General features: G+C 29.8%; 1 long non-coding RNA gene across 2 annotated transcripts; it reads left to right on the top strand.

The window, feature by feature from the left end:
• Positions 1–1,051: 1,051 nt before the first annotated feature.
• Positions 1,052–26,533, top strand: LOC129960711 (uncharacterized). Of its 2 annotated transcripts, XR_008783676.1 has the most exons (4): positions 1,061–1,105; positions 1,712–1,763; positions 11,242–11,391; positions 26,144–26,533. It is a non-coding gene; the product is annotated as an uncharacterized LOC129960711 (long non-coding RNA). The 2 variants fall into 2 exon arrangements; XR_008783677.1 differs by lacking the exon at positions 11,242–11,391 and having other exon boundaries at positions 1,052–1,105.
• Positions 26,534–27,367: the final 834 nt, after the last annotated feature.

Raw genomic sequence — 27,367 nt, 5'->3', positions numbered from 1 at the left:
ATATTATGTACTTTAATAAATAAAAAAAGGGGAAAGACGAAATAGTTTTAAATGTCGTTTTCATTGTTGTAACTTACCCCACATTTGGTGTAATTGTAGCATTCGACAAGTTTTGAAAAAAACATTTCTCGTTGTAAAATCAACAAAAAGGTTGAATGTTTTTTAATTCATATTATGAATCAATAGTTAAGCTATAAAAAAATATTACAGTCAAGGAGTAATATAAGTAAATATTACAATCAAGGAGTCTCAAATATCTTTCAAAATATAATTTTTTTTCTTCTAAAAAGTGTTGCAACTAGGCCTGGTCTCCCTTATCTTAAAATAATAATTTACTTGGTTAGAACAGCGTCTCATACTCTAAACTTGTAACTATTATGGCTTTTAAATGGTTGAAAGGTTATGAAAAAGCCACCATTATTAAAGATACACTTACAAAAAAAATTACAGACTTGCTTTCAACATTCTCAAGATAATAGAGATAAAAAGAAAGCATTTAAATGCCCAGATTGATACCTATAGTTTCATTCGAATACAAACCCACACACATACACATAAAAAAAACTAATGATTGTGAAATTATGAATTAAGGAAAACAAATACTATCATCACAGAAAGACATAAGACTCTTAACTGCTTTTACATTGAAAATAGAACATCAGACTTCAGAAAGTGGATTTATTTTAAGCATTGACATAAAGAATAATAATTAAATACTCTTGACTAGTTAAGGTTATGTTACTCATGACTAAATACCAAATAATAAGAAAAAATTTTGTTATTAGCTTCTAAAACTTTAGGAAGTGTTTTAATTGAAAATTGGCAACCGCACTTCAAATCAGTGATTTCTTACAATGGTGTTTTTTTTTTAATTTTATTTTATTAGTATCAAATAACTACTAAAATGAGAGATACAAAGCTTTTACAGATCTTTCACGGATAGTAAATCATGATATGTCTTATCAGCTGCCCGGACTGTTATCTGAAGGGGATGTTCACATGTAAATAAACTTGAAATAAAGGTTGGGTATAAACTCATTGTAAACTATATCTCGAGATGTGAAGAACAAAATTTTCTATAATTTTCGAGCAAGTTTTCTTTCTTGTGAGTATGTTTTCTCTATAACATTTTAAATGGTAATAAGAGATGTTTGATTTATTTGGAGAAAAGAAGGCTTAATCCTGAAGAGAGCATGATTCATTTTTCTTGATGTCCTATTACTTATAACTAAAATAAATGTGATAATAAAGAAGAAAAGAATGTTAACGCTCGAAAGTTCATTATCAAATGTATACAATTTGGTTTTTATAAACCATTTTAAAAGAGTTCATCAGGGAAAAGTTCTTAACTTGAGATAATTTTATCGAAGGTTTTGTAAGCATGATTTTTCTTCTTCCTATAAATCCATAATATTGAGTGTTTGCTAAACCGAACTCTCTAATACGATCCTTAAAAATTGAGTTAAAATCCTCCTATTGAAAAAACATGGTTGAATTAAAAAAAAAAATATTTTATTAATAAAAAATAATATGAATCAGAATATAGTAAATACCATTAATTTTATATAATTAAAAATAATAACATTTTTGGAATATGAATAATTGTTAATCATATGTTATTGTTGATTGAATGTTGAATATTGTTAATCAATTATGCATAATTAATTTAGTATTAATTAATCTTTTTCATTTATTGCATTTATAATTTTAGTTATCAGAATATTGCTTTACATGCTCAAGTCAAGAACGTACTTTTCTGAAAGGTAAATATTCTTATATATTTCTTACAATAAACGAGATTTAATATGATACAAATATGTGATCAATATAGAAAGAATGAGAAACATTTTCGGTAAACATGCTCATATTTACTTACATTCCACATTTATTACTCAGTACATTTATCGACGTTACCATAAATTATTCGACTTAAATTCCGAAAGCAAGCACAAGATTAATTGATAATTCCGCAGTTATTAAATATTCTTGAGGAGATGAAGATTAAATTAATCATTTTCAGCTAATGCATTTATCATTTCGGCAATCAGAGTTTTGCTTAACGTATTCAGATAAATAATCATATATATTTATTTTTAACGGTAAACGAGAGTTAAACAAATCCAATTCCTTTAGCTTTTATTCGAAATTTTTAAATGTTTCAAGTTGGAGAATTCTTTCTTCACAAAACTTTTTACTATTGTTTAAAAATTTTCCGAAAATAAAATTAAATAGCTTATTAGATAACGATAGAAATACTTTTGAAGTTTCTTAAGAATCTGAATGAATTTAAATTTGAGACGAAAAATATTTTAACTGTTATTTGTAATACTTGTTGTTTTTCAGTAAAAATGATCTTACTTTATTCATGCAAATGTAAGAGCTCTTTAGAGAAAAGAAATTAGGGATGTGCTACGTGTGGGTGAAATGCTTTGCTGTTGCTTTAAGTTGGCTGCGATATTTCATAATATCAACGATATATTATAAAATATGATATTTAATGACAGAATATTTTATAATATCAACAAAATACGTTTTTCTACTAAAAAGAAATGAGCGCTTTTCATCATATTTTTCAAACATCTGAAACATCAAATTACTGGCAATGGCATTATATAATCGATAGAAACTTTTACAAACTTTATAGTTTTCTCAAGATCGGGCTCAGAAATGAAGCACGAGTTGTATAGTTTATTAAATAATTTAATAAAAATAAATATAATTTAGTGATTTCAATTAGATAAACATACCATTTTATAGCGACACAAGGATAGTTTGGGGACGGACTTTATAAATTTGAATTGTATTTAGATGACTAAAACGACACTTGTTTAGACACCCCCTCAGCAAACTTCCATTCCATTGTAGTTAACTTCGATGACAAATTTAAAGTGCACTAAGACCGTATACATGGTATACCTTCATGGTGTAGGATCCTGAATCCGAGGTTTTACCATAATATCACTGCGGTCCGAAATTGTAGTGGCCTCGCGAAGATGAATAGTGTCCGGGATACAGAATATTTTACCAGCATCTCCTTGTGATTTATTTTAAAAACAAAATAATTTATTATTTATTTTAAAAACAAAATAATTTATTATTTATTTTAAAAACAAAATAATTTATTATTTATTTAATATTAAACAAAATAATTTATTATTCTTTTTCTCTTTTCTGTGCTTTTAGATTGGTCTTTTTGGAATTAATCTCTCTCCCTCTCTTTACGGCCCTGAATTTATGAAAACTAATTTTAAATAATCTTTAGTATTTTACCAAGGCAAGTTAAAACACATCAGAGAAGAAAGAGCCTCGTCTTTGAAATTTAGTTAGAGAAATTATGTCATACTTTGCCCTTTGAAAACCGAAGTTCCTTACGCTTAAAAGAACAATATCCATTTCTAATACAAGAATCAGGAGACTTTTTGGAAAAAATTTAGTTTTTCCAACAGGAAATTATTTATTAATTCTAATGCAAATAAGTCGATGATGTTTGATGAAAGCAAGACAAAGTACTAAGATAATCCAGCTAGCCACATACTTCCTTACGTAAATAATACATTGTATAAAGTACCCGCTGTCTTTCTATGCAACAATTACTAAACCATTACTGTAATATTCATCTCTAAATTTATTACAACTCACATTTTTTGCAGCTGGAAGGCTATGCTGTAAAGTATTGGTTGTAAAATGTTCTTAACCATATACAAAGTTTTGTGCCCACAAAAATGCCGCTGTCGCATATAAAGTTAACAGTGCCGGCCTTCTCTTCAAAGGGGCCTGAGTTCAAGAAGTCATTTGAGGCCCTAATTTTTTTGTAAAGCAAAAAAAAAAAAAAAAAAAAAAAAAAATTGAACATATATTATTAATGCATATTTATTTAATACGTGATTTTTTTGAAAAAAATCACGTATAACATAAATTGCATCCTTTGCACTATTTTATATTTCCCTTTCATGTTACTACCGTTGTCATATGCTTGCCCTCTACAATTCATAATATCTAAATCAAGATAGTTAAATATTTTCAAAAGAGTTTTTGTTAGCCCTTCTCCAGTCACCCAATTCTTCCAATAAACCCTATAAATGACTCGTTTATAGTTAACCTTTTCTCTTCAAATTTTACATACCTAATAATGATTGCAGTTTGTTCTTTATGGAAAATATCAGGAGTACAATCCCTTTGAATACTATAGTACATGGCTGCTTTTACATCATGTTTAATTTTGTTAAGGACTTCATTTCCTAATGCAAAGATATTTTGTTCTTTTGAACTATGTGCTAAATGATGCACAATTCTATTTTTCGAATTTATTATTTTTTATAAGAACAGTTACCACAGGGTAGTATTTACTTAATAATTCGATCAAACAAAAAATTTCCATTATTAGGGTATCCTTTTATTTCATAATTTCCTCGAAGTGGAAGATTAGAAAAATAGAATAATTTAACTTTGTTTTACCAATAGTTGAAAGTAAATTTAGTTAGTAATTCTTCCCAAGCAATAAACGAAAAATAACTAGAACGCTCATGATCTTGGATTACAGTTGACAGCTTTCTCCAGTTGTTATAGCCACCTATAAATCGTGTAGTTTGGTCATCTCTTCTTTTGGAAAGCAGTACACAACAAAAACAAAGCACGGAGTCTTGCGTTTTTGAATAAATTAACCATCTGCGAAGTTGGGTTTCACCATCTGGCATTTTTTTTAAAGTGGATCGTTTAGTGGAAAATGATCCACCTTCAACATTTTTAGCAAAAATTCCGTTGCGTTGTACAGGTCTGCTTTAAAACAAAACATTCTAAATTTATCAGTTATAATATTTTGCCATAAACCAGGATCATTTATACACTTCATCGTATTTGTTATTGTTATTTCCGTCATTATTTTCTGATTCGGTCATATTTGTAATAAACACACGGTTCTTCAACAAATTTAACCGCTTCAACATTTTCATTTCAAGACTGTGTAGTTGGAGTAGAGATTTCTTCCCCAGTTGTAGTTTAAATTTTAATTTCTGAAGTTGAAGCAATTTCTTTTCCAGAATTACTTCGAAGCCAAGAAAAGTGATCTACTTGCGATTTCTTGTGAAGTTTAGCTTTTCTTTTTTCTTTTCTGATAATTTCTCTTTTTTTTTTGACACCCAGAGCGTGGACATGGCTATATCTAACAGTATTAAGTAGTTTATAGAATGAATTATTAAATTAATATATGCTATACTATACGCTATTACCTGATAAGTGACTATAAATCCACTTACCTTATATTAATATTTGCACACTTGCACTAGACTATAATATATACTGTAAACTTCATATATTTCCAAATCCGTCAACTGCTCCATTTAAACTTCTTCCTTAATTCTTCTTATTCCGGTCGTGATCGGTGAAGAAGTTAATGCTGTGTACATTGCTAGGAGTTCATCGTTTAATTTATCTTTGTTTTACTTTTGTTTCAACAACTTAATATAAACAAATATGCACAGATGCACACATAAAATATATTACATTATATTTTATGTATTATATTTTAGATGTAGAAAAAAAATAGATAGTCCATTTGAACCCAGCCTCATCCTCGATTTCTGGAAGCCGCATTCGCCCAGAAGTCGATTCGCTCTCCCTTAACATGTTTGAAAGGAATCTCCTTATTTATAAATGAACCCCCTCCCCCTTTTATAAGTATCACTGCTTTGCCCAATAACAGATTAAGTCGAAGCTCAGCCAGCCACGTGGAAACAAACGTATAATTTCTGTATGTGTAAACGCTATTATTCAGAACACTATTTCAATTCTTGATTACAGCGGGGTACCTCAATCACGGGGCCCCGGTGCATAGCATCCACCACACCCCCAGATGGCCAACCCTGAAAAATAATTTAAAAGTAAAAATCATCTCCATAAAAATTGTGTTGAGGCAAATGACTAATCTGCTCCAATAGGAAAAATCATGAGTTATGCGAATGAAATAATAATTTAGTAAATAAATTTAATGAAAGAAGGAGATCAGGATTGAATTTTACTATTCTCTGATTGCTTACACATGTAATTATCAAAATTTTGCAAAAATATTACTGGTTTCTTGACAAATATAAATAAAAGAATATATTTTGTGCAGGGTTTTTTATAGCTTATTCATTTAATGCTAATGTTATGTTTTGTACTACTTTCTCCATGTCAATATTTCCTTTTTAATAAAAAGAATTTTTGTAAGCAAATTAACAAAATAGATTATTGAAAATTTTAAAACCCGTTTAAAAGCTTCGTTTCACTATATTTCATGATAATATTACCGCGTTCCATAGATCTTTGAAATAATGAATATTGCCGAAAACTGTGCTGTATTTAGAAAAGTTTTTTAGCATATAGTTTTTTGCAAGAATCTGACTCTTCTCTTGACTTCATAATGAATATGCTGAATTTAAATACAGAATTCTGAAAACGTTTTAGAGGTAATATTTAATTTTGCCGATTTGAAAATAATAATTTATTTTGTTCTCACATTAATCTGTTTCCTTACTTCATTCTTCATTCCAAGCATATCGATGATAATTATTGAATAAGCGCAACAATTTAAGTTAGAATTATAAACATTTTGAGAGATATTTTCAATTATGTCATCCTAGAAATAAAAACTATTTTTATATCAAAATTGTTTCTTTAATTTTTAAATGATTTAACCATTCAATAATTTGAACAATCGTTTCATTGAATAGAGAAAGATTAATCAATAAGCATCAGTAGTTAACTAAAGATATTATCCTGAATTTAATATTTTCTGTCATGGGATTGTAAAAATTTCCTCAGCCCCAGACAGTATATGGTAATTTTCAAACGTAATTACTCTATGATTCGTTTCCATTTCTTTTAGAAAATAATTGCGATTCTTTAAAAAAAAAAAAAAAAAAAAATGAGCGAGCATTTACAAAAAAAAAAAAAAAAAAATCCTTATCGACAAAACCACAAGACAATTCAAAAGGCTGCACTTTTACATAATGAACAGAAATTTGTTTTCAGTTTCAAACTGAAATGATCAAATAAAACACATACATATTAACAGTCAGCACTGATTTGCCAATTATTTTGTTCTCAGCTAAATATTTGTTAATAATTACATGTAATCAAACGCATCATAAATATAAATAAACTAAAAAAAAGAGATAATTAAATTAGAAGAAAGTAACGATAAACTAAGGAATTGACGAAAATGTTGCATCAGGTCACTCGATCGATAGAGCAGCTGTTACTTTTAAGGAATTGAATAGGAAGTAAGCTGTACTGCTGTCTCACACAAACGTTTGTATGTACAAACCAAACAGACTACTAATAGAGATAATTGATTGACTAATAATTTTGTGTCCAGTTAAATATTCGTCAATAATTATATGCAATCGAACACTTCATAGATATAAATAAATGCAAAATAAAAAGATCGATACATATGAAAGCAAGGTGAAGTTAAATCCGAAAAATGAAAAAACTGATAAACTGCTGCATGAGATCAATTTGATTCTACTGATTGAACACAACCAATGAAACAGGAAGCAAGAGGTGGTGGGCTATGGCACACAGAAGCAGTTAAATGAACAAGTCAACTAACTAGTGGGCTTCATTGATTGGCTAATAATCTTGCTCTGAAGTATTTGTCAATAATTATATGCAATCAAACATATTCATGAGCTTAGATAGAGATAAATAAAGACAAAACAAATGAGATCAAGGTTAAGGGAAAATCATGGAAAATAAGAAAAACGAGTTTAAAATGCATCACTTACGTGTTAGTAGTCCCACTAACTGCTGTTTTCTTCCTCTCTTTTGTAAAGAGAAAATGCAGTAATGATTTACGATTAATATCTTCGAAGTATGAACGTCAACCTCGTTTCTTCGACCCTCGGTGAGAATAACCTCAAGTCAGAATCTTATCACGCGGTCTATTATCTACATATCCAATAAAAAAAGCTTCTGCGTCGAGTACTAGAATTTCTATTCTTATTACAATGCAGAGAAATTTCTAATAATTATTTTCATTTCCTTTGTAAATTTGATTATGGATTGTTAAAGGAGATTCGGATTCAATAACATAATTCTAGAAATTTATAAAAATTTAAAAATTAAAAAAAAAATGTTTTCCTTGCTATTTTAATTTCATGCATCTGTGAACAGGAGAGACAAAACAACATTCTTAAAAATGCTTTTGAACTTCTTTCATACTGTACAGAGGTATTTTGTAAATTTTTCCAACAAAATACTAACATTTGCTTACAAATTATAATATTAAAAGAATATTGTTATTTTTAAGATTTATTTATGTTGTAATATGTATTAATTTATTTTTTGGTAAACTGCAATAATTTTTGCTCATATCCTAATGTTTTTTGTAAAGATTCTATTAGAAAGTTTTGAATGATTTATTCTTAGAATTTATATTGCTTTATGAACTGAATCCCACAACCATTACATGTAAAATATATTTTTTTTAATATTAGAATTATAAAGTATGATAGATCTTTTTAAAAATACTTGTCATTTAAAACCTTTCCTATCAAAATTTTTATTAATTCCACCACAAAAAATTAACTTTCTATTAAATATTAAATTATTATAAATGAAAACAAATTTACATTCATTTCATTAAGAAATTAATTTAGTTCAAATGAATAATCATGTCAACTGAGATCAAACCATCCGACGTCTTACATTGAAATGTGACAAGTGGCCGATGTACAATAAATTTAAAAATTAAACCAAGCTTGAGTTATATGAGCAGTAATTGACTCCATTGAAGATGGATTCTGAAAGACTAGAATATAACGTTTACCTTATCATAACAGTAGCAACAATCGTTGCAAACAGTGAGAGCAGCAATACTGATAAACATTTCATAAGTATTATTTGTTGCATTGTCCAGCTAAAGCTAAAAAACTTACACAGTTTATTTGATATTCTGCAGTCCTCATTCTGACATATCAACATTTATTCATGATCCTTCAACCAAGCATATCGATTTATCTTTGATACGCTGTGGCGAAGTTTGAAAAATTATACAAGATTTTAATATTCAACACTTATAACACTTTAAATGAATTAAACAATAACAAAAACATCTTATTTTCTTTTACTTACACTTTCTGGAATTTTCATTAATTTACCCTTTCAACGAAGAAGCACAGGGAGAGAATAACACAGCTCACAAAACATAGATGATGAAACCTTTGGTGAACTATTTGTAACATCCCGTGTTTACAAGTACAATCTGTTCCATCGTTTCTTATAGCACTTAGACAAGCCCGCTGTTACGAAGACAGAGGATTTAAGCCGATAGTGGGTGCATCTCTTGTTTTAGTAGCGGCAACTAGGGCGAAGAGTGCGACTTTGTCACTCACGCATCACTCATTCGCTTGCACAACCCCTTTTTACAGGAGGATACATTCACACAACTCACAGATAGAACAGAAGAAGAACAACCATGCCCGAACCGGGCCTCGAAACCAGGACGCCCAGATCACGGGGAAGACGCGCTACCCCTATGCCAGGACGCCGGCACAAGTACAATCTGAGTACAAGAAATCATTTGTTCCTTTAAATTCTTATCCTTGAAATTAATCAACAGATCGTGTTTACATGCTTTACTACGAGGTATCCTACGATTTAGCATTGTAGCATCTATCCTCGTATTTAATAAATCACAATGTAGGAAATATTGATTGAAGTTTAAGCAGGTACCGCAGGCAGCAGATATGCGCAAATCTGTTAATCAGACTTTAATAGATATACGCACAAAATCTGTTAAAGTCATTTTGTACTTTCTTGTACATAATGAGAAATTATTGCAATCGTCAAAAAATTCGAATTCAAGAGCTTGACGAATTTTCACATTTTAGAACTTCCTGAGTCCGGAAAAAAATATTTTTGGAATTATATCAGTCGGTCTGTGAGCACGATGTCTCAAAAACCGCCTTCCACGCCTATGAACGCTTTTGACCTTGATGGTTCAAATTCGGAATATGGTCTCTGCTCCAAATTTGTAGATCTCTATCAAATTGTGAACGAAATCCATTTGGAGGAAATCTATACCCCGGGCTGTCTTGATATAATTTAATACGATAATTACAAAACGAAGAAAGTTAGATGGATAAAATTTGACACACATATTAAACATCGAAAGTACAGATAAGTGTCAAATTTGATACTAAATCCATGAAGACACTGAACAGTCTGTCGGTTTGTACTTTCACATACATGTAAACATGGCAATTCAACAAAGAAATGACAAATATTTGAATTTGGCATATGATTTTGCAATTATAACTGTAGTTCCGTGTCAAATTTTGGTTTTAATCGGTTGAAACAAAAGCGCCAAAATACAAATTCGATTTTTGGTACTTGTGCATTAACCGCATTTCAGTAATTAATCGCCAAAGATAGAACCCTAATAAGCTCTTTCGTAACTATTAATATTCAATGGCATACGGTTAATCATACAGCTGTGCATTTATTACAAATACACAATTACCACAATGAGTAGAGTATGCGAGAAAGTTTATCAAGTCACCAAATTTTTAAGAAAAATTTTATCACTTTGTTTGATAATGGAAGTCTGAATCATAAAAACGAGCAGCATATGTAACAAATAATTCAATGCGATATTCTTTGTGACTTTGTATCTGGTGTGTTGTTTGTGACACCACAAGGGATAGTTACATAAGGTTGAATGACCAGATTTGTTAGTCACTTTTATTTCTTTTTATCTTTTTTAGTAATTTATAAAATACTGAAGACAGCTGTTGTGTATACATTGCGATGTAGCAATAATGTTCCATGGTCGACAAGATAGCACATAAGATACATTCTGTTACAAGAAATGATATATCACTTGTTTATCGGATTAAAGGAATGCATTTCATTATCTTTTTAAAGAGATTAAAGAAGTTCAGTATCTGCACAATATTTGGAAATCTAATTTAAAGTTCCTTAGCTTTCTGTTCTGCAGTTGTTTATACTTTATTTGTTGTGTTTTTGTTTAGAATTTTGCGAAAAAACAAAGCATTTAAAAATAATTTTTCGAAATCGTATTCAAGTTTAGGAATAAAACGGTAAAAAAGAGAAAGCACAAAGCATATTTTTGAGAATAAAGAAAGAAACGGGTACTTAAAATATAAGCTGTAATTCTTTTCTATAATTTGCTGTTGCTTTTTAAGTAAATAAATCGATTCAAATTGTTGTTTTTACATCTTTTTTTGCTAAATTTAGTTTGGCCCACCTCCCGTTTTGGATCTGCTTGAAGTGCATTTTGTAATGACTTTCATTGATTTGAATCGTCGTCAAAGGACGAGGACGACACTCTTAGCCGGTACTCCAGATTCCATGCTACACAAGCGCGAGGTCGTTTGTTTTTCGAGTGTAAGTGAAATCCTGATATACAAATGTATTTAACCACTCAATTAGATGACGCATCCTATTAAAGAGAATTATTGACGTACATTTTAATCCATATAGCAATAGAACATGAGATACTTAAAAGTTTCCAAGTGTTTAAACTAATCGTTCTTTTGACTCAACCATTTTAACAGCCAAACAAAAGAAACACCATAATTCGATGACTAAATCATACGTGTTAGCATAAGCGTGGGTTTGTCTAGACTCACATAAACGGCGGGTCGTCGATGAAATTAAGTCTGCTCTCGAACGCACAATCCTTTTATATCAAGGTCGTCTATTTTACCATCAAGGTACTGCGATCGTTTAACTAGACTGTAATATATCTGTAAACATATATTCCCAAACCCGTCGATTTTTCCAGTTAAATTTCTTCGTCCCTTCTTTTCATTCGTGATTATTGTTCAGAATAATATTTTAGTTCTTGATCATGTTGGGCCCCCTCAATCCCGGGGCCCCGGTGCATAGCATCCGTCGCCCCCCCCCCCCAGATGACAGGCCCTAGTAGTAGGAAGGGAAGAAACAGAACTCCCAAAGATTGATAAATTTATTGACCAAAGATTTGAAGTGCCTCTCTTCAACGAATTGTATCATAAATGTACATAATTCATGATAATTCTTATGATATACACGCTTCGCTAAAGGGGGCAGCTGTAAATTATAAATCTTCCAACACTTCGAGGATGCTTCGTTCCATTAAATATGGACAACGATGAAGACGAAGTTGAATCAGTTTACGTTTGTTCTTAGAAATTATGATAAAAACATAGTCACTTCATTACGGAACGTTGATTATTATTTTATTTTTTGAATTTATAATATTCAAATAAACTACAAATGAATTTCTGGGGAGAATTATATTTTAATTCGTCATATTAAATCAATTGATTAAATTTTTATAAATATTCAAAATGTATTTAGTGCAGCGCACATTTTCCAAATTCTCGCATTTATAAATAAGATATTTTTTACCTTATTGCAAGGAGAAATGGAATTTCTTTAGTTTATATTTTACGATACTTAAAATGCAAGATTAATATGTATTAATTTTTTTTTTCAATTTGAACAAATAACCCCTTGTGAAATTACTTGCTCAGATTATTATAAAAACAATTTGCTTCAGAAAAGCAATTTTTTATTAATATCATCGTGTATGTGAAAAATGATTGTTAAAACAACATTGAGTAAAATGATCAAACCTTATTAAATCTTAAAAAAAAAAAAAAATGGAAGAAAAGTGAGCACGTTGCTTTGGTGATTTTTTCCTACTAAATAAATGTACTTACAAAATTCATAAGGATTTAATGATAGATTCAACGAAAAAGTAGCGATACAATTTTTCGTTTTATCAAAATTATACTATTTTTTTAACATCAAACCAATAGCAGTGACTTTACATTCTAGAAAATCTATTCAACTGAAATGCAAAATGAATGTTTTTATGTTTTATTGAGATAACTTACATACTATTGGAAAAAAATTAGATAATCAAATTCACTATTGATTTTGTAATTCTGCAAGTCACAGTCTGAGCTCCAAAAAGCTACAATTGGATTGAAAAAATTTATCGAAAGACTTACGATGTTTTGGTTTAATTAAATTTGATCAGGGCAAAAGGAAGGAATCTTAGTTTCAGTTTTCAAGTTTAGTTTAGTTTAATGTAGATAAATTATATGAACGTTTTGCTTTGAATCAATATTAATCTGTAATATGAACTGTGGTCAGATGACAAGGATATCATTTGAACCAGCACCGGCCTTCTAAATGTGCGCGTCATTTCAGAGGAAGCACAGCTTCTGCTCGTATAATAATTTCAAATGCTTCTTATTACATTTAACTTCAATTTTGTATTAGATTTTAATTTCTTTCAGTCAAGTGCATTTCGCAACTCTAGAATTAACTTTGACAATTTGTTTTTATTAAGAAATTAGATAATCATGTTTACATTTGGATGTAAGTGAGGAATTCCTGTTTGTCTAGTGCATTTATAAATAAGATTGAAAAACAAAGACTAATTCTTTGTTTTCCATGAATTTATTTGATTTTTGTTTAAATACATTTAAATGTTTAAGTGCACAGATGCGTGTATCTATTTTTTAATGATATGGAAGTCTTTTTATTTGATTCATATGTAAATGGAAGGGATTTAAGGAGGCTGAGATGTCTGGAACTCTACTTTTCTTTTCTTGAACAGAGTCAGTACTTCTTTCTCATACACGACATTCATAAACAGAAAGTTATGTGATCGCCAAAATGAGTCGATTTCGAGCTTTCGATGAATCTCTACGTTCCAGGTCTTCCGGAGTGCAATAAATCCATTTTTGAATTATGTCTTTTTGTCTGTCTGTGAGAGAAGAGAAACAGAACAAGCAAGAATGAAATTGTGTATATGGTTTTCATACTAAACTGAAGTTGAATATCAAATTTTGGACGAAGTCCACCAATTGGATGTCTGTCTGTCCCTGAGTGGAAAAATATAACTCGGAAAGACAATTGATGGGTTAATTTAAGCTTATTTAAATCAAATTTTAGACCAAATTCACCAACTGGTAGGCTAATATCAAAGGGTTAAATGAAAGTTTGTATTTTCTTGGCACCAAAATTTTATATCTCTATTAATTTTAACCCCACTTGGTTATTGCGAAAAGGATGCAAAATGTAATTTATTCTCTTCAGACTGAAATGAAGTTAAACACAAAACTCACCCTGTTTTGAAAGTATACGAGTAAATCAATATCACTCCATATACTGCTGTAGCTTATTGCATAATTAAATCCTAACAAAGCTGTGATCCATTATTTTTTTTAAATGAAGTTTTTTTCAATTGCATTTCGAATGCCTACATCTGCAACGCTATTTACTTTTTACTTTCTCGTATACATAAAAGAAAATATAATAATCACTAAAAAATTCGGACTCAAGACTCTGACGAATCTCCGCGTTTTAGACCTCCCTGTGTTCTAAAAACACATTTTTAGAAAATATCCATCTGTCTGTGACAAAGATAACTCGAAAACGCTTTGAGTTAGACAGTTGAAGTTCGATATACGGTCTTCACACCAAATTTGCAGATTTCTATGTTAACACGATAATTACAAAACTAAGAGAGATAAAATTCGGTATACAGATTTAAGCATCTATTGTGTAGACACCTCTACATTTTGAACCAAATATAATAGAGAATTAACCGTCTGTCGGTCTGCACTTTCAGAAACATATAAAATCGATAATTCAAAAACACAATGACTTAAATATATCAAATTTGATATGAAATTTTGTGACTACAAACGCTGTTCTGTGTCAAATTTGGTTTCAATCGGTTGATAAAAACTTGTATAAAACACAAATTCGGTTTTTGGATACTATGAGCCTCATGTCAGAGATTCATCGCCAAAAACTAGCCAAGGATGATACGAAAGATTCAATCACAATGCTAAATTCATGCCAAAAGTTAATATTTCGTAACTATTGTATGCCAGTGCCATGTAATGCGTTCTCAGGAACGACACCTTTCTGAGAGAGTATGTGAGGAGGTTTGGGGAGATCACTTCCTCTGGTTTGTAAGGCTATCTGTATTTTTTCCTTAAAACAATCTATTCAACAATTAGCAACTAAATAATTTGATCCCAAACCTTTACATATTTTTAAGGGGTTTCATCAGCATAAAATTTCCTATAAAAAAATTCCTCCTGAAAAAAATCTGTTTTTGAAGATGGTATTTTCAATAGATCCGTCTTATTGAGTTTTGAATGTTTAATAAATTCATGCATTTTTAAAATGTTAGTGTTGATATTTTTAAGGAGCGCTTAGTGAAATCTAACAGTTTTTTAGGAAAAACTCCAAAAACATGTTTATTGGATTCATTACTTTGGTAACTAGACACGAAGATCATAATATCATTTATAAGGTAATGATATTATAGATTAATAAAGAACCTCTTTTAGTGGCGTAGAAAATATGAGTTCGGGGAGTAACATGACTTTTTCGCTCCAATCATTGAGTCAGCAAGTGAATATAGTGCCTGGAATATTGTTTCGTCCCTTCATTATATTTAACTTCAAAAAATGACACAAATGCTGTAAGGTTTATTCCCTTAGGCATTTGCATTCCAAAACTCCCGGGACATCTATTTTACTATGCCATCCCATATCTTAATGCCACTAGCCTGATCAAATCTAGCGTTATATAGTTTATTTAACTAATACCTCGTTAGAGTGTTTTTTTTTACACTAGATATTTATTTTAGGTTTTACATTCATGCCAGTCATTACGATTCTGGAAACATGGATGGCAAACCCTTTTAGATCACACACACACACAAAAAAAATATCCTGTTGACGCATACTGAAGAACATATGTATGGTATAAAAAAAGTACATTTCTGTTATAATTTAAATGCGTTTAGTGAATATAGAAAATTAAGAAGAATACTTCAGAGACAATGGAACATTTCTCTCTATTACTGCCATTCCTATTAAAAGGAAAGTTGTTCGATTGCAGGGTCTGGGAAAATAACCCTATAGAATTCGCACTTAAATGAAACGTTAACAGCAATAAAATTTTTGAAAACAGAGCAGAACTTTCTTGTATTCAGCTCTAAATTAAAATTAAAAAAGATATTTAACATCTTAGTCAAACCATAAATTTTTGTAATTGTTCTTAGTACTTAGCAAGAATAAAAAGTTTCCCAATTACTTCCATTGTTGAGTCAAAATAAAAATTTCAAATTGGTAAAAATTTATCATGGCCTTGAGAGAAAGACTACACAATTTGTTTAATCTTTTTCTTCCAGCAATGGCTGGGTGCATGGAAGTTCTTTCGTTCAATTATGCTTCCCAAGTATTTATGGGACAAAGACAATGGATGCACTTGAAATACTCCTGCTTTTATCCCCACAGGCGAGACCTGGAAGAATCTGAGGCATTCTTCCACTAAGAAAAGAATAGATATAACCGACCGAATTCCTAATAATGTGAGGCAAGTGACATACGTTCGCAATAAAGCTAGATCAACCACTAGATGGCACTGGCGTTGGCCTACCGTTGCCATAGCAACAACCGACATTCTTGGCACGTCTCCGTTGCCCTAAGTTCTATAACCACGGCATCTCAGTTTGTTTTCCTTTAGGACAACTTTGCTTCCTTGCCTTGGTTGGAGTGTTTATATGATTGAGAATAACTGAGGCCCATTCCTGGCGTTCTTCCACCCGCCAGCCCTATCAAGCTGCTAAATGACTTATTATTATTAAAAGCCTTTCGAATAAAAATTATGGAGGTCACTTGCTGGGTTCCGAATATTTCTCGACCACTTCTGGAATGTGGATTATTATCTCCAAAGTGAGCAAACATTGCAGGGTCCGAGAATTTAATTATTTTAAGCTGAACCAATAAAAACTGACCGCTTGCTCACCCGAACGGACTCCTAACTTTTCTTTCTGTCATTCCGAAGTTGGGGAAAACGAAAGGTTGATAATATTGATTCGACGATGAGAAATAGCTTTTGATTTGGGGTCAAAACCCTAGTATACGTTTGTTTTAATTTCGAAGGTTAATGCTATCTAAAGTAACTCGTCGTTGTACTTTATTTTTAGTTTCTACATTTTGCGGTTCCTTTAAAATAGAGAAACTGCATTTTTATATTTGTACCAATAAAAATATCATTGTTTGAATCTTTTTTTTTTTTTTCAATTTTGAATTCTGCGGGTTATTCTTCGTTATGAATTAAAAATCAACATTTAGGAAATAAAGCATGGTTCGACTAGTGATTGATTCTAGGGGGTGTAGAGAATCCTTTATATACTCTGTTAAAAAATGTTTGCACGTTTTTCATTTTTTTGAATTTTTTGAACTAAGCAATATCTTCAAAAGCACAAAATTGACAAAATTGCTTAACCCTTTCTAGGGACGTGGGAAGTATGCTTCCCGCCAAATTTATCAATCTTTGTATGAATTTATGTAGGCTGACAAATTTTTTTAGAAAGACAGAAGCTTAGATGCTTTAGTTCTTTATTTTACACAAAATGATGTGTCTTGATTTGTTACTTAATTATTAATTAATCAAATTAAATTTATCTAATAAGCTAAATGAATCCCTTTTCTTATTCTAATTTCAAGCCTAAAAACATTTTAACATAATATGACTAGAAAAAAATGGCCCTTTAAAGGGTTAAAAAGTAAACAAAATTACCTAAATTTTTCTAGATACATTATTAAATATCATTACCGAAATTAAATATATCTAGTTGATATTTTATGATTCTATAGTGTCTCTAAGGAAAAATAAATAAGCATATTTTAATAGAATTCATTGAATAATAGAAACCTATTTCTCGCTATTGTGATTATGAAAAGGAATTTTTGATAAGGAATGATGATCCCATCAAAATATTGCTCTGAATCCTCTTTCTTGATATAGCTTCCTTTTATTTGATCCATAGAAAGCCAGATTTTTTATTTTTTTAAATTCTTGCCAATTTTTAAGCAAGTTAATGGTAATATCTTAATTTCGTTGATGATGTTCTCAAAACTTTTCTGCAATTTCTACAAATTATTTGATTAATCTCCTTCAATGAATTTCATGGAATTCCATTTGTGATTGTTAAACCATTAATAATAACACTGATTTTGTCAATACAGGATTGGAAGTTCAATCTTTGTGGGAAATCCGATTAAACAGTGATGACGATGTGGGGCTGGGGGCTTTTTAATACAGTATTGGAACTTCAAACTTTGTGCGTAGAGAAAACGCTTGATAATCACGTGGTGTGGGATTTTGCTGACTGGAATGGTGAAAGTGATGGAGTCGTTTTAATTACTCCGCAATGACCTCAAAATTATGAAATCTGCGCCATGATTCAAAGCTGAATATAAGTTCAACAGATGATATAAAAGGTGTAACAAATCAATCCGTTTTTTGTTGCAGTATTATAAATATAATAGAAATTAACCATCTTAATCAATAAATCTCACAGTAAGACGGAAACTTTTAAGAATTAGACTTCTAAGTTGTTATTATGTCGCTGCTACTAAGTCGCTATTATTAATTTCTAAAGAATATCTAAACATTCATTACTATTGATTGACATTTGAATTATTATTTTGAAAGGTACTTTTCAATGAATCAAAATGAAACCTTTACTAGCAATTATTATAAAGCATAATATTTTACTAATATTCTATAGATTTGTGACTATATTAACTACCAGTCTAACCACTAATAACCAACTGACATAAACTAAATAAACCAGTAATTTACACTAATTTAATTTGCTAAATATTAAAATTTATTTGAAAAGAAAGAAAATTTCTAAACCACAAAGATTCCTTTCAACTCTATCTTTGATAAAATTAAAATATGAGTGCATTAAATTCAAAACGAAGTAGGGGGCTTTAAAATTAAAATCTTTTCAATATTGAATTTGGATAGTTCGAAAAATCCATAATTTTAATTCAAGTCAGTCAATATATAGCCTTTCAACTATATTTCTTTGCTAGTTGTTTCAAATATATAGGTATAATTTTGTTAATCAAATAAAGTGAAGGGTCGCGTTTCAAATCACGGGGAATAAATTTAAGTAATATCATTTCCCTTAATGTTACTTAATCAACCAGGGGGGATGAGAATATATGTATTTAAGAAGCGAAGAAGGACTCTTTTCCATGATTCATTTTCGTTATGGTTATTTTAAGCACATCACATCCGGAAACTGTTCAGAGCATTATATATATATATATATATTTTTCCTTGTTCCTGGATCTTCAGAATTATGTTTCCTGAATGCTTAGAAATTAATTACTTTAATATTTTCTTGTCTAAGCACTATTTTCTGTTGCAACAGAAATAATTTTTGCCAGGCTCATTAAACTAGTTGAATTAAATTGTTTTGTTGAGCATTTTTAGTGGTATTACTCATGAAATTTAAAAGAAAATTTAAAATCGATAAAGTTTCTAGAGATTACTTTTAAAGCTACAATTTCAGTTGTAAAAATATATTGTCTCCAAAATTCACCATTAACAAAGTTAATAAAATGTTTTTAAAACATATCTTTTAACAATAGCATTGATCTTAAAACTTAAATATTTTACCTTTTAAAACAAAATATGAAACAATACCTTTTAAAACATACCTCAGTGTACTAACATTTTTATTTTAATTATTTTCAATTTTTGGGTCTCTAATTTATAATTCATTATCATAAATATTATGAAATTAATTTTTCACAAATTCATGACTAGGTGATGCTACTCGTATGGAATCAACTTAATTGTTTTATGACATTCATGTATTGAAAATTTTAAAAGATTGTACAAAATTTGAAAGTTTTTTGCATACCAGGAAGGGAAAGCAGAATGAATAATAAAACTAGTCAAGCTCAATAAAAGTGTATAAAATAAATTTTACAAAAGTTAATATTAATTTTCTTTTGCCCTAAATCGTTAGAGTAAGAAAATTTACTTGGAAACTTGAAACACTTATTAATTTAGAATTCCTTCTTTTAGTTATTTTGAATTGATTTTAAAGCTGGAAAAAAATACTTTTTCTTCCTCAATTATGTTCTTTAAATATTACCTTGTAGTTTAGAATTTCACTTATTTATTTGAAGGTGAAAAAAAAAGTACTTCAAGTTCACTGTTACTTAAGAATCTCCATTCACAATTTTCGTGTTGCTTACTAACTTCTGTGATCTAGAGATACTGCAAGTGGCATTAATGAGCAGTTTACTGAAAGAAATGTTTTGTGCTTTTCGATGAAATGACTAGTGTTACGAGCTTATTATGACGAAGGATACTGTTTTAATTAAAAAAAGAAGAAAAAATGAAGAGTTTTTTTTTTTTTTTTTTTTTGTTGTTGTTACTGCCATTGTCGTTGTTATAATATTTAAACATCATAAACGATTTTAAAACTTACGTAAAGTCCCAACAAAAAAATTCACACAAGCATATTTTCTATTATCATTGTTGCCATTGCTTTTATATTCAAGCAAAAGAAAAAAATAAAGTTTAAGAGGAATTCTTACAAACTTATTTTCCAATAAATTATTATTATTTTTTAAATTCACCGTTTAATGTTATCTTATGCATACAAATGACATTTCACGTGATCTTTTCTATAAAGTAATTGATAATTAAATTTAATCACTGAAACTCCCTCCCTGAACATCGCATGTCTAATAACAACTTAGAATCAGTGTGTCTCTAATCTACTCTAAAAGCTACCAGGTTCAAAAAGGAAAAAGTACCGAATGATCCAATGCAAAGATAAGAATAACCAAACGGTGACTTTGCAGAACTGATAAGTTTGTGACACAGTATCGAATGTAAACATTACTATTCGTTTTAAATAAAAGGAAATTAAGGGCAGGGAAATAAAAATGAACAGAAACTCATTCAGAAAATGTCTGAACTAATATTTAATTCTTCAAAGTTTCACATAACATTAGCCTAAGATCCTTAAGTTGTGTGCCAGTATGAAATCAGTAACACATGTGCCATAGAATCAAGATTCAAGTCCGTGAACTTTCGGTCACACTGTGACTAAAACATGTAGAAAATATAGAAAATCTACTTTATCTGCTTTAATTACATTTATTTAATTTTTTAAACCTTTTCTAACAACCGCATTGAGATTTCAAGTCTTAGTTCACTCCATTTAAATGCTACAACTACACCTCTGAATTATACTTTTATAGAATCGAATTATAAGCAACCTTTATATTTAAAACATAAAATGAGCATTATTAGGCGCATAATTTTTGATTCAGAAAACTTATCTTTTGCTGTCTTATCGTAATAAATTACCTTAATTTTATTACAATAGTCGAGATAGTCCTATGAGAATTTGTAATTATTCAAATTATGAAGAGTTGAGCTCCTCTAAATTCTATTTTATTACACAAGGTGATCCGAAATTCTACCGACAAACTTCAAAAGGTGACCGTACACGCCAAGACAGTATATATGTGTATAAATATATATATGTGTGAGTAAATCCAGTGAAATGAAGCCAAATATATAAAACACAGTAGATGACTAATTTCGAAATATATTTATAGGGAGAGAGAGAAATAAATTGAAAAGAAACCCAAGAAGGTGCAAAGACTCTTTGATTGTCTCAGTCATATCAGCATTATACTAGAGAAAGTCAAGTTTATCACGTGAAGCTCTTAACTTGAAGTATTAAAACTAGATCTATTTATTTACGTATCTAGCATCCAGTCCTGCATTCCTATTCTTTTGGTTTCAAATTCCCTCCTTGATAGTAAAAAATAAAAATCAAACCTTCTATTGCACTGGAATTATTCGAAATCTAGAGTGCAATATCAAATTGCTTAAAATTACACTTCTGCTATGTCATGTGCTGTTAGTTCCCCTTTCATTCAAATTTTCTTTATTCAAAAGCGGTAAAAAAAAAAGGAGAGGGGGAAAAAGGCAGAGAAAACTCTCGGCAAAAGAATGAAGCTCAGGATTCGGATCACACTCTTTACGAAGTGATTTTTTCCCCCTCTCTTCCATTCTGGCCTTTGTGCTAGTTCGACGTCCCGACACCAGTGGCGCACTCGGCGTTGCCCGTGCTACGCTCCCACTACTAATGAGAGAAACTGAGGAATTTTCAATAATGGCTAGGAGGTTCCAGGCTTTTCGACCGTGGCTAATAAACGATCGGAATGCGACAACGGTTGGTTTTAGACAATATGCTTGCAGCAATATTTTGTCGGCTTAGGCGTCAACCAACCTCATAAAACCCTCACCTTTCCCACCCCTTTTCCATCCATTTCACTAACTCTCGGTTCTTTGTGTGAGGGGCATCTGATTTTGGCGCTGGATAGCCGACTTGGCACAACATTTATGTTTATAGCTTTAGTTTGGTCTGAATAGCTTTAGGAAGAGAATTTTCTTCTTCTTAAATTCGAGATGTTGAAAGATGATCGGAATGTTTCAACTTAAACAATAAATTTCCGAAAAAGAAAAAAAAGATAAGCATACATGAATTTCTGACTTCTACCCCCCCCCCCCCCAAAAAAAAACCTACTTAGCACTTGAGGTTCATCCTTTATTTTGATTTGTGATAAAACTGTTTGTAGAATGATCTTTTTAAGATTAAACTTTTTAATTAAACTTGTCTTAGTTACAGCAGTGGCGATTATCCGCACAAGCGCCGAAGGTGATCACTTCGTACCTCGACACCTATAGGGACATCGAAATCTATTTCGACATTTTTATGGGCATTTAAACTTACGGAAATATGGAGTAAAAACAGATCACAAAATAATTCCGAAAGCCGTGATATTTAGGGAATTTCTAAGATTTAAATATGACAAAAAAAAAAAACAACAACCCGATTTTATTAAATCAACAATCTATATATTTAAAATAATAAGGAAAAAAATTAACCAGTCACCCAACCTCAAGCACTCATTCTATTTTGTCAATTTTTATTTCACATGAAAGGTCCAGATCTCTAGATAAGCCATCAATGATCGCTTGTTTTCCTCATTAATCCATTTCGAGCATTGTAAAATAAAACTATAACGCCCCAGACCGATTATGTCAGTTTTATTCGCCACCTCATTTCACTACTTTGTATGCACAGCAATTCAGCTCTTCATTTATTATATAAAAAAGTTTTCATAATATTATTTTCATTTATTACTGTAAAAGGCTCTTGATCAATGTTAGTAGATATAGCTAAATTATTACTATTAAGAAGTTGCGCAACTAGCTGTCTGCGAACAGCTAGTTGTTGAAGGTGCTGGCATCTTCTAAGTCTAAAGCATAAAAAGAATATTTATCAGTCTTTTGTTTATCTAATGAAAAGGGTTAAATTTGAGTAGTAATCATGTACATTAAACCTCGAATTCTGGTGATATAGTGCGATTTTTCTTTCCCGATAAAATCTGTGTTTCCGAAATTAAGGGGATTCTGTTTTTCCCCCTTCTTTTTTTTCTGCTTTCTTTTCTTTCTTTCTTTTTTTTTTCCTTCTTCTTTCTTTCCCCAGAAGTATTATCTTCATTCAAGACTGGTTCTTCCATTTTTAATATTGCCAGATCATTTAAATTAATGAGAATAGTATCGCAAATGTTTTTCTAAAATAGTGGGAGTATTCTAAATGGAGTAACTTATACATAACAATTAAATATTTAAGTAAAAAATATTTGATTTTTCCTTGTTTAATTTTCTCTGATTGAAACACAATGGAAAGCCACGGAGAATTTGTAAATCAAGATATCGTTTTCTGTTGTGATATTGTCAAAAACTAATTATGGAATCGTGTGAGTCAACATCATCGCTTATTTATTGAAAATGGTGTTATCAAAAAAAATATCGACACGTCCTCCCAATTAAAAGAAAGAAAAGTGGTATTTTGGTATATCGATGTCTTTCAATATTTGTTTCTATGTTTTTAAAATATTAGTCTCTTTTCTTCATTTCTTTTATTATCAAGTCAAATGGATAAATTTAATGCGACTCAATATGCACTTTTTTACCTTTCTCTAAAATTTTTATTTCATTTTATTTATTCTTTGGCATTAATATTTCTATTATTTTCTCTCAAAAATAATAGAAATACTAATATTACTTTTAGTATATATTGCTTTTATTAGAAAATATGCTGGAATATAGAATACGCCATTTAGTCTTCGAGTTAAAAAAAACTAACAATGTTTATTTCACCTCGATGTTCAGAAAAAGTATAAAACTGTTTATAAGAAAATTTATTATTATCCATATAAAAATGCAGTGATTTATGAACTCAAATTCATTTTTACCTACTCGTATAATGAATTATACAAAGAGAAAGTATTTTAATCGTCAAGGAATTCGAACTCGAGAATTTGACAGATCTCAACATGAATGCCATGAGTCTGTAAAGCATAGTTTGGGAATTATGTCAGTCTATATGTCTGTGAACACTATTGCTCGAAAATACCTAGAGCTAAACAGCTGAAATCCGGTGTATGATGTCATCAAATTTGTAGATTTCTATCAAATTTTGAAGGAAATCCATTGACATGAGATGTGTCTGTTTTGCTGTCTGAGTACAAGCAAACACGATAACTACAAAACGTAAATAACTCTATGAATAAAATTTGGTACACAAATTTAACATCCAAAGAGTAGATACTCTTTAGATATCATCTGTTGGTCTGTACTTTTACACGCATGTAAATGTGATAACTTAAAAACTACAACGACTTACATAAATGAAATTAAGTATGTGGTACTGATACTAAAATCGTAGTTTTGATTAAATTTTAATCGATTAAAAACGCATTCACAATGCATGTTTGGTTTTCATCACTATTCTATGAAGCACGAAATTCTCATGTGCAGGTGACTGAAAATAAAATTCTGAGCACTTGTGGAGTTCACGATCTTGCCAAAGGTCAACGATTTTAAGGAGGGAGAGAATGATATTTTATTAAAGAGCATACAAGAAAGTTTCGGGAGCACATTCCACAGGTTAAATTGAATAAGTTTTCTTTTTTTTAAAACTTAAATAAAGAAAACCAAAGATGATATATTTATTAAGAATATTTCCTTTTTTATTTTTGTTCCTGTTTAATAAAAATAATACTTGAACATTGTTATATCCCTTTGAATCAAATTCAAGACTAGTTCAAGATCAAAATAAATCTTTGTCATCTCATTCTTTTACATAAATATTTTAAAATTCAGATTAAAAAATAAAATCAAGGGTAGCAAACTATTGTATTTTATTTCTTTTATCTATTCGATTATACTCATACGTATCCAAGATAAACAAATCTGGCCAATCCATAGCAAATATATATATATATATATATATATATATATATATATATATATATACAATGTATTTCTAATTAATCTATGCTCTAAAAATTCCTAATCGACCGTACTCTCATTTAACTTCCGAGCTGTGTGGTTTCCATTTTTTCCATGGAATCAAACGCTGCGTCAGCAAATTCTTGTCTAAAATTATAAAAGTTCAGAATATTTTCTCAATGCCTTCTTTCCTATTTCCTGCTTTTATATTTTTACGCTTTAACATGCTCATGAGAGCGTCAGGGCGTTTATAAAAAATTTCGATAATATATAGAAATTGAACTATTTCCTAGAAATTATGAAGAATAAAAATTACTAAGGAACTCCAAGACTGTTGCTTCGAATCATGCTATATATATGTTTGAAATACAAAATTCAATGGTGCAGAACTAATAAAAAATGACATAGTATATAAATTGTGCCAATAAAATCTATATTCTCCATATAAGTATGGAGAAATAAAAGCTATAGACATCTGCCTTCAAATTATATAACGATATTAGAAAATAAGCATAAAGATAAAACTAAAACTCAAATAAGCTTAGTTCATGTTACTTTCTTGTCATTAATACAGTTTACCTAAGAGGGGCCTTAAAATATTTCAGCACTTGTGGACTCATATTGTCAAACTCCATCACTCTGTTTCAAATTAAAAAGATAAATATGCTGAGATATTTTACGATTTCTTGAAGGACTAGAGAAAAAAATAACTAAAATGTTCCCTTATATAAACCTCCAGAATATAAAAGAATAAAATAAATTGCCCCGAAATATAAAAGAATAAAAAATTACGAGTAATAAATTTTTAATTTTTCAAGTTTATTACATTTTAACCTTCTATTATTCTAATTCTTCTACTATTCTATTACTGTTATCTGAATGGATACTGAATTTTTTGTCGTCTTATTAGATGGAGCACATTGCTTGGGGATACCATTTTGATACAGTTGAGTGTCTGTGGAGTGTCTGGCTTGTCAGAATGTATTCAGAGGATTTAAATGAACATCAGTCCCTGATTGTCAAATGCGCAGAGTAGACAACTGTTTAGGAGCTCAGAAGACCCAAATCCTTTTTATTTGATTTATGAGAATCACAAACTTATTCACACTAAAATCAAATATTGTTAAATTTTAGAACTTTATTCTTTTCTTCTTATTTTCATGCTTTCAAATTCTCCCATTGTTTATGGAAGTCCAATATATTTGTAATTAATTACCTCATTAATGAGCAGCTTAAGGAAGCTGTGAATTAGAATATTTATATTCAGTTTGTAAAAAAAATTGAAAGTTTTTAAATCGTTATCTGTTTCAAAATTAATTTTTTAAAATATTTTTTATGTGTATTATATTGAAATCAAAACTCTTAAAGATAAACCACAGTTAAATGATTTGTTATTTATATTTGTCCATTATATTTGTTTGCTATTATATTTGTCCATAAAAAATTATTTAAAATGTATTTCGTTTTGGAAAAGGTGAAGAAAGGGAAAAAAGTTTCTCGCCTTATAGGGTTTAATCCTATACGAATAAACTATAAAGTAATTGTATATTTATTTAATAATAGAAAGGTTAGATGGACTGTTTGCTTCAAAAAATATTACGTATCGGCTTGTATAATTCAAATTTCTTCCAAGATAAAATAATAAATTTAAAAAAAACCTATTAACAACAACAAAAATTGTAAAAAATATGGGAAAATACAGAGAGCAGAAAATTTATCTTATAATTCTTTAATGTTTATTTTCCCCATTCATTGTTATCGTTTGAAGGACTACTTTTATACACTCTCTCATATAACACTCTCTCTCTCTCAAAAAAAGCAGGAACTACATTTAAATTTGGTGCACTTATTATCTCATACCGGGAAAAACACGACATGCAATTTCATACCATAAGAATTGCAATTTCCAAATAAATTTTCTTTAAAAATTTCTAAATCAAGAAAATTTGCTCTTAAGTTATAAGAGAATTTAATTTAGATTTTGAGATTGAATGAATAAAAACTCAACTATTGTAGAAGATAAATTACTGCAATCTAATAATTACTCTAGATCTGTTTTTTATGCATAATATGAAGACATTAATTTATTTTAATACTTTCTACAAAATTAATTAACACTAAACCGCTGTTAAAT

The sequence above is a fragment of the Argiope bruennichi genome, chromosome X2, assembly GCF_947563725.1.
Source record: "Argiope bruennichi chromosome X2, qqArgBrue1.1, whole genome shotgun sequence".
Lineage (NCBI taxonomy): Eukaryota > Metazoa > Arthropoda > Arachnida > Araneae > Araneidae > Argiope > Argiope bruennichi.
Note: the sequence above shows the minus strand (reverse complement) of the source record. Positions and strands in the feature narration are given on the sequence as shown.